This window comes from Haematobia irritans, chromosome 1 (genome assembly GCF_050003625.1).
Source record: "Haematobia irritans isolate KBUSLIRL chromosome 1, ASM5000362v1, whole genome shotgun sequence".
Classification (NCBI taxonomy): domain Eukaryota; kingdom Metazoa; phylum Arthropoda; class Insecta; order Diptera; family Muscidae; genus Haematobia; species Haematobia irritans.
This window is the reverse complement of record NC_134397.1, coordinates 170,990,367-171,000,478: the sequence shown is the minus strand read 5'-3', so window position 1 is coordinate 171,000,478 and position 10,112 is coordinate 170,990,367.

Below are 10,112 nucleotides of genomic sequence, written 5' to 3'. Positions count from 1 at the left end.
AAAAATGTACACCTTTCATTGACCATCAGAATTCAAGGTAATCGGTCCAAACTGGGATTGAACCTCGGATGCAAGGCTAGTGGGCCTACCGTTGCATAACGGTGACTTCTTTTGTGACTATAAAATTTCAATTGTTCCATTTTAACCAACACAAAAGTTAATTATTCGATTTAACTCGATTTTAAAAATATTCAAAAGTTATTTTCTAAAGGGTTGTAAAGTAACTCAATGATAAGTTTTTGTGATTGAAAAAACATCTTCACCCTCATTTACTTACGCAAATAGAGCTTCTTAAGTAAGTCTACTTTCGCAAAAAAAATAGCAAATGTTTTTGCATTTCAGAAATTTCGTCGTTATTAAACATTATTATTCACTTTAGTTATACTAAACATCTGCTTTATTTAATTCTATAGCATTAAATATTCTATTCATTTCCTACGTTATTGCGAAAATTTTCCAGAAATGGAACATTCAACGAAGTCAAAAGTACTATGCACAGCTATCGACAAACATGAACACATAATGGGAAACATATGAGTTTATGCGATGATAAAACGAAATGTTTATGAATACATTATGCTGCTTTTCTTGCTTTTCGTTAGTCTTGTGTCGAGCTTAAAACATTTTAAAATTTCATCGCAGTGCATTATAATAACAATTCCAAATGATATTAAATATCGCCATAACAATCACAAACTGTAATTTCCATGCACAATAGAGTTCACTTTATGAATGTTTTTTTTTTTTTTTTCGGGCGTGAATGTGTCTCGTACATGTGTGTAAGAGTAAGAGTTCACACACTGACATACAATCACCATCATACAGATCATGAGTGGAAGAGAGGAGATTCGGTGTGTGTGAATGTGATGACTTTTTGAAAGAGTCCCCATTTCCCCAACTTTTAAATTCACCTAAAAAAATATATGGAGTAATTTCGAAAAAGAAGCATACATATGCAAATTGTATATATGTGAAGGTGTATTTGTGTTTTTGCAAACAACCATTCACTTACACACGAAAACATATGGTAATTCCATACATATTTGTTTCCATAGCATTTCATTATGAGAGAGAGAGCGAGACTGTTGCACAATCACTTTTACTCATTAATGTTCATACATTCAAATGAATGATGGCTACATGAATGATGAGTACATGAATAATGATACATGAATGATGGAATATATTGTGGATTCCACGAAAAATCTACTATATTGTCTTTTACATTATACATTTTGAATTTCTCTAAAATTCCTTTTTAAGCACTTATCCTCAGACAAAAGTCAACGAAAATTTCTATAGCCGATTTAGTTTATGCTAGTTCTTGAGCATTTAATTATTTTTGTTAAATTTTGCCAAATTAAAAAAAAAAACCTCTTATGTATTATCCTCAGACAAAAGATAACGAATATGTCTATTGCCGATTTAGCTTATAATATGATTTTTTTGTTAAATTTTGCCAAATGAAAAAAAAAAAAATAAATATGTACGGCGCTAAGTTCGGCCAGGCCGAATCTTATGTACCCTCCACCATGCATAGCATAGAAACTTCTACTAAAGATTGTCATCCACAATCGAATTACTTGGGTTGCTGTAACACTTGCCGATGGAAAGGTATCTTGAAACTTCTTAACACAGTCTTCTAACTTGTAAGTTAGTCCACACGGGGACATATTATACAAAAACAAGTATAGACGGCCGTAAGTTCGGCCAGGCCGAATCTTATGTATCCTACACCATGAATCGCATAGAAACTTCTACTAAAGATTGTCATCCACAATCGAATTACTTGGGTTGCGGTAACACTTGCCGATGTTCTCAATTGTAAGTTAGTCCATACGGGGTATATACTAAACAAAAAAAAAGGCCGATTAAATACGTAAATAATTCAGTTTGCAAAATTTTCTATAGAAATAAAATTTTGACAAAATTTTCTATAGTAATACAATTTTGACAAAATTTTCTATAGTAATAAAATTTTGCCAAAATTTTCTAAAGTAATAAAATTTTGACAAAATTTTCTATAGAAATAAAATGTTGACAAACTTTTCTATAGTAATGCAATTTTGACAAAATTTTCTATAGAAATAAAATTTTGAAAAAAATTTTCTATAGTAATACAATTTCTACAACATTTTCTATAGTAATAAAATTTTGACAAAATTTTCCATAGTAATAAAATGTTGACAAAATTTTCTATAGAAATAAAATTTTGACAAAATTTTCAATAGAAATAAAATGTTGACAAAATTTTCTATAGAAATAAAATGTTGACAAAATTTTCTATAGTAATACAATTTTGACAAAATTTTCTACAGAAATAAAATGTCGAAAAAATTTTCTATAGTAATAAAATTTCGACAAAATTTTCTATAGAAATAAAATGTTGACAAAATTTTCTATAGTAATACAATTTTGACAACATTTTCTATAGTAATACAATTTTGACAAAATTTTCTATAGTAATAAAATTTTGACAAAATTTTCTATAGTAATAAATTTTTTTTTTTATTTCTTAAACATACCACAACTGCTTAAGTATAATACTACGACTAGTCCTTAGTATATAAGACTAACTAGTAGTTTTTTTAATATATGTTTAACTATGAATGTGATGCAGCTTGTGATTCAATGTACAATTCGCTGGGCAAATCTGCTCTTCAGATCTAGAGGCTTATACCGACTTAGTCTTCGGGTTACATTGGCTTCTAAAAGTTTAGGAATTTCCGGATTTATGTGATGGTGCAGACGTGCTTCATAGTTGTCTGCTGCTTGCTGAATTTCTTCTCTTACAGTGTTGATTTTCAGATCCCTATGTAGATCACTGTTCCTTATATACCAAGGGGCATTTACAATATCTCTCAAGATTTTGTTTTGGAGTATTTGAATACCTTGAATAATACTTTCTCTAGCGCATCCCCAGAGCTGGATACCATACGCCCATATTGGCTTTAGGACTTGTTGGTATATCATAAGTTTGTTTTCGATGGATAATGATGACTTTCTACCTATCAGCCATTTCAACTCCCGATATTTTAATTCAAGGGCTTTCGTTTTATTTGATACATGGGTTTTCCAGTTTAATTTGCTATTTAGTGTCATTCCAAGGTATTTTGCAGAGTCAGCTACAGGTACTTGTTGGCCTTTTATGAAAATGGGTTTATATTGTATTTGTCTTTGCGTAATAAATAAAGTAATAAAAGTAATAAGTAATAAAATTTTGACAAAATTTTCTATATAAATAAAATTTTGACAAAATTTTCTATAGAAATAAAATTTTGAGAAAAATTTCTATAGTAATACAATTTCTACAACATTTTCTATAGTAATAAAATTTTGACAAAATTTTCTAAAGTAATAAAATTTTGACAAAATTTTCTATAGCAATAAAATGTTGACAAACTTTTCTATAGTAATACAATTTTGACAAAATTTTCTATAGAAATAAAATTTTGAAAAAAAATTTCTATAGTAATACAATTTCTACAAAATTTTCTGTAGTAATAAAATTTTGACAAAATTTTCTAAAGTAATAAAATTTTGACAAAATTTTCTATAGCAATAAAATGTTGACAAACTTTTCTATAGTAATACAATTTTGACAAAATTTTCTATAGAAATAAAATTTTGAGAAAAATTTCTATAGTAATACAATTTCTAAAACATTTTCTATAGTAATAAAATTTTGACAAAATTTTCTAAAGTAATAAAATGTTGACAAAATTTTCTATAGCAATAAAATGTTGACAAACTTTTCTATAGTAATACAATTTTGACAAAATTTTCTATAGAAATAAAATTTTGAAAAAAATTTCTATAGTAATACAATTTCTACAACATTTTCTATAGTAATAAAATTTTGACAAAATTTTCTAAAGTAATAAAATTTTGACAAAATTTTCTATAGAAATAAAAATTTTACAAAATTTTCTATAGAAATAAAATTTTGACAAAATTTTCTATAGAAATAAAATTTTGACAAAAATTTCTATAGATTTGAAATTTTGACGAAATTTTCTATAGAAATATAATTTTAACAAAATTTTATATAGAAATAGAATTTTAGCGAAATTTTCTATAGAAATAAAATTTTGACAAAAATTCCTTCAAATACGAATGCGCTTTTGCTTAGCATTGATCTCTGGTATGAAGTTTTCTCCTTGTTCAACTTGTATTTAATAATGCTGAAAAATTCTTCAAAATTAATGAAATCGTCCTTAAATTTGTTTCAAGTAAAAATGTCTTTAAAATAAAGTATTTAAAAACATCTACTATATTTGAACGCTTTTTGCCTCGTAGTCAAGATGCAAAAGACAACAAATGTAAAGACAATTTCATTAATTTTACAGAATTATTAATACCAAGTGGACCCTAGTTCAAAAATTTTTTTCGTGTAAAGATACCCAATTTTAAGGCGAATCACTTAACAATAAAGACTCAACGATTTCATTAAAAGTTTATCGACTTTTGGAAAAGGATTAAAACTTCATATCAGAGAAATGCGTGTTGTATGCTAAGAAAAACTCGCATTTATATTTTAAGGTTGGCTGATAAGTCCCCGGTCTGACACATAGATGGCGTCGCTAGTATTAAATGCATTTTATTTTTATATAGTACCAACCTTCAAATCATTCGTGAGATAGAGCGTCTTTTGTGAAGCAACTTTTGTTAATGTGAAAAAAATGGAAAAAAGGAATTTCGTGTTTTGTTAAAATACTGTTTTCTGAATGGGAAAAATACGGTAGAAGCAAAAACTTGGCTTGATAATGAGTTTTCGGACTCTGCCACAGGGAAATCAATAATAATTGATTGGTATGCAAAATCCAAGCGTGGTGAAATGAGCAAGGAGGACGGTGAACGCATTGGATGCCCGACAGAGGTGGTTACCGACGAAAACATCAAAGAAATCTACAAAATGAATTTGAACGACCGTAAAATGAAGTTGATCGAGATAGCAGAGGCCTTAAAGATATCAAAGGAACGTGTTGGTCATATCATTCATCAATATTTGGATATGCGAAAGCTCTGTGCTGACCAAAAACAACAACGTGGTGATGATTCTGAGCGGTGTTTGCAGCTGTTAACTCGTAATACACCCGAGTTTTTCGTCGATATGTGACATTGGATGAAACATGGCTCCATCACTACACTCCAATCGACAGTCCGCTGAGTGGACAGCGACCGGTAAACCGTCGCCGAAGCGTGGAAAGACTCAAAAGTCCGCTGGCAAATTTTTTTGGGATGAGCATGAAATAATTTTTATCGATTATCTTGAGAAGGAAAAAACCATCAACAGTGATATTATATGGCGTTATTGGAGCGTTTGGAGGTCGAAATCGCGGCAAAACGGCCCCATATGAAGAAGAAAAAAGTGTTGTTCCACCAAGACAACGCACCGTGCAACAAGTCATTGAGAACGATGGCAAAAATTCATGAATTGGGCTTCGAATTGCTTCCCCACCCACCGTATTCTCCAGATCTGGCCCCCAGCGACTTTTTCTTGTTCTCAGACCTTAAAAGGATGCTCGCAGGGAAAAAAGTTGGCTGCGATGAAGAGGTGATCGCCGAAACTGAGGCCTATTTTGAGGCAAAACTAAAGGAGTACTACCAAAATGGTATCAAAAAATTGGAAGGTCGTTATATCGCTCTTGAAGGGAACTATGTTGAATAATAAAAACGAATTTTGACAAAAAATGTGTTTTTTTTTTGTTAGACCGGGGACTCATCATCCAACCTGTTATTTGAAATTTTTTAATTCGTATAAAGGTTTTTAACTATTTTTGCCTTTAAAACTAGTATACATAACTAATATAATGTATATGTTCAATAAGAGTCTCATTTGTTGTAATATCTCTTGTAATAAAATCTCATTAAATGGATTGTTATTATTAACTAAAATAAATAAAAAGGAATATGAAAACTGAACTGAACTGAACTCAATTAAAAGTTTAATTGGAAAATTTTTCGTGAAATTTTTTCTGTGTAGACTTTTGGCTGATGTTGCCTTACATTATTAACGAAATACCTTCCTCTGTATTACGGAATATGGACATCGGATCAGTTGTCTCAAAAATTTAGTTTTTTTCTAGGATTCCTAAAATAAGATTACACCAAGGCACCCTTGGTTTGTGTGCTAATCTTAATCCCAACTTCTTAAACCTTACCTAACCCCATTACAAAATGCAATAAAATTTATAGTCGACTATAAAAACAAAAAAAAAAAAAAAACATTCCCACTTTCATTACCTATTCTAATTTGCAATGCTTAGGGGCAATTTAAAAACCACCAAAGATAGAATTTTATGTTATGACATTGCAAAATTATTCTTAACGTAATTTTGTTTGGTTTTTATGCAGCATCAGCTAAGATATCCTCCCAAATCAGCAATTTCAATATCTTTGCAGATTTTACACAATTACAAATAGGCGGTAAATAGGCAATTTTCCTCAAGAAAAATTTACAACAATTCGAAATTTTATTACAAATATCAAAATGTTACAATGGGGAATAAAACATTGAAATTCAACAAAAAAAATATATGATTTTCTTAACCACCAAAACCTATTAAAATCGGTTATAAAACTCAAATCGATAGCATTTAGGAGATAGAGCTATAGACGAGTGTGTGTATATTTGAACTAGAAAAGTGAAACTATTGCTCTAGCTATCTCTCCACAATGTTAAGGGGAGAAGAAAGAGAATTTTTTAGTGAATAATGAAGTTATGTTGGTAGAAGAGTATGGAACTTACCTTGCAGCAAACAACACACAAGTATGAAAATGCGTGTATCAAAGGCGAGATTCATTTTCACGGCATAATCCTTTAGCAAGTGTTCTTTGCTCCTTTTCCGTTTTTTTTTTTTGTTATAGTCTTTGCTGCCTCTAGCGGCTTTGAAGGCAGCTTAAGTGTAACAACTGTTATACACTCGCTTGCCTTCGATGGAGGAGTGGGGGCCGGCCCTATGTGATGGTAAATTTTTTGTCGCTTCACTGCTCTCTTTCACTTTAGTATTTGTTATTCACTGTGGCTCAAAATCCGTTTGATTGTTATTCGACGTTTTATGATTATGGCGATTACACGTAGAGACACACACCCGCACATACGTATATATTCACACGCGACTACATACGGGTTATGCACGAACTAGCGACGAACAATTGACAGAGTTATTCCCATTGAGTCAGTCTATCATGCCATATATATGGGATCTGTAGAGCCAAAGGGGTTACTGTTGTGTGAGAGAGTGGGTGGGTGATGCGGGAGGGTGTGTGTAATGGATACAAATGTTTATGGAAGCCTATACACCCACTTGAGCTCACCCTCAATCATTCACTCAATGGATTCTGTATATGCTCTCCCTCTCTTATGGGTGGCTCTCTGTAGGGTTATTATTTAAACATTTAATACACTCGTATATGTAGGTGTGTATGTCTCAATGACTTTGTATAACCTTATGCCTTATGGTTGTTTCATTAAGAGAGCGGTTTTACCTTTACTTTTAGTATCTTCGATTGTATTGTTATGGCTGGCTTTTTAATACGGTTCTGTGTTGAGGGTTAGGTTCATTTTTTGCTGTTGTTGTCTTGCTACTATACAGTTTAAAGGCTATGGACTTTAACAAAAAAACATACCAGGAGGTTGGAGTTTTACGTTATTCTTCCCTCTTTTCGATATACGAATATTCTTTTATGCTATTGTATGTAACATAGCAAATTGATATGTTGAAAATTGATATTTGGATTTAAATTGTGGGGTTTTCAAATATCAAATACCCCTTTTAGTTTTCGAGGCTGTTTGTTACCTGATATTCCAGTAAAATAAAATTTCATTTTCATTACAAAGGGAACCAAACAAAAGAAGAAAAAATAAAATTTGCTGACTAAAGCCTTCTAGTTGAGTTGATCATCACTTTGTCCTTTGTTCGAAATTCATGTGATTGCATACATATATGTCTAGAGGAATTACAATTGGAATCCTTAGAGTAAATATATCCATACATCCATGGAACGTATACATATATACACACACCACACCACACTTTACTTTCTGTAGCGCTTCAGTGATGTTTTATTGTTCCTTATTACCCTGCAGGTATTCAAAGTTTTGTTGTAGTTCATTTGCTATTGAAGAAGATATTGTTTTTATTTCATCTATGGCATGTTCAAGTAAATCTCATCTACATTTTTCCCATATCTCGTTTTTTTCGATTTTTTCTCCTCCTTTTTATTTCTAGAGATTTTGGAATCTCTTATCTATGTCAATTTTTTTCTTCCATTCTCCACTCCAGGACGTATTCTTTTTTTTGCTTTAGAGTAAGTGTCTTAGCCGGAAGCATTACTTTTGTTTTTTTTGTGCATTGCTTTGAAACTTTCATTTGGAATTTATTCATTGTTTTTATCTTGTACTACCTTATATCGTTTCCTTTCCGGTCCAGGTAGAAAGATTGCATTGAGTTTAAGGTTTGAATAGCTTTAACTTTCTTTGTAGTTGAAGTTGTTAATCGTCTGCTTTGTGTTTTGTTTTGGTTTAATCTGAAAATAAATTGATTTTTTGTATTATTCAATAACTGCTGGTACTATACAATTTGAAATGAATAGGACGTTTGCAATTTTTGGGGTACATATAATGAGATGTATAGACATTTTTGCTTTCTTATTTTAACGGACCAAAATATATTGACCAGCGATGCCAAAATTGTCCCCATCAGATCTAAACACATAGCCCCAGATATAATGAGATATAATTATACGTAATTTGTTATGTAATGTCAATAGATGACCTCGAACCACCATACAAAAATTGGTTCATATCGCTCCATAACTATATATAGCCCCAAAAAAACGGATCCCCAGATTTTAATTATTGGGACTCCTACACTGTTAGAAAAATATGTTTTTCATATGTTCCGATATAAACAAAATGTGTTTCGGGCACGATTTTAAACCACAATATATTTAAGTGCGAACATGTAATTTTCCTAAACTAACACTAAATGTTTGGGACATCTGTGTTAATATGTTAGAATATATTATGTTTGGGGCATGAATATTTCATAAAAATCATATGTGTGAATACAAACATATATAAATTTACAAATTTCAACTAAACATACATATGTTGTGATATTTTATTCAAAGCGACAGAGAGAGTATAGAGAGAAATAGAGATGGAAACCGGGAGAGTTGACGAAAGATATCAATATAACACAGCAAAAGAGTCAAAAGAGAACAATTTCTGTGAAACCGCTTGTATGTTGTTTCGGAAAACTGTTTTATGATAAGGCCAAAAATTTGATATGTTTAAGTCTAAATATTATTTAATTTGAATAAAGAGAATATACATTCTGAACCAAGAGAATAGACATTTGAAAAACAAACAGCTTATGTTTTCGCCTTGAGAGCAGCATTTTATGTATGTGTGGACATGTGTTTTGTTTATCATTTTGGCATTACTTTTTTCTTGGTTCGTTAAAAGAAATCAGGGGTCTTCATAAAAATAACGAAAGGGCACTATACTCTTTTTAGAGTTGGGACGGTAAAATGAAATAAGGAGGAAATAGTGAAAAATTACACAGTAAAATGTAAAAAAACAAAGTTTAGTTTCTCTTTATTAAAAAGTAGTCCACGAGGAGTTGACGGACACCATCAAATATAAAAGCGGGCATTAAGTTCGACTTTTACAGCTAAAACAATTTAAAAAGTTTATTTTCTTTAAAATGAATTATTAAAGAAAAATAAAAGGAATTTTAGAGCGATGGTGTTAAATGCTAGTAAAAAACTGTTCACTCCTAAATAAATTTATGTTTATATTATAAAATTATGTATGTATGTTTATACTCGACTCCACGTTCTTCTTTTGTTAGTTTTTGAATTCCTTCCAAATTTTAAAGTTTTATACAAAAACAGTTTTTTATTACAAGATTGTTATTTTTGCAATAAAAAATAATATTTTATCCAAAAATCATTCAATTTCGTTTATATCAAGCACTGTTACTGACTATAAATCTTTAATAACGCACATTTCGATGTTTCATTTAAAAAAATTAATATAGTATAAATATAAATGTGTAAATTAAAAAAAAAAAACAAAAAAAATGTTCGGTCGGAGCAGG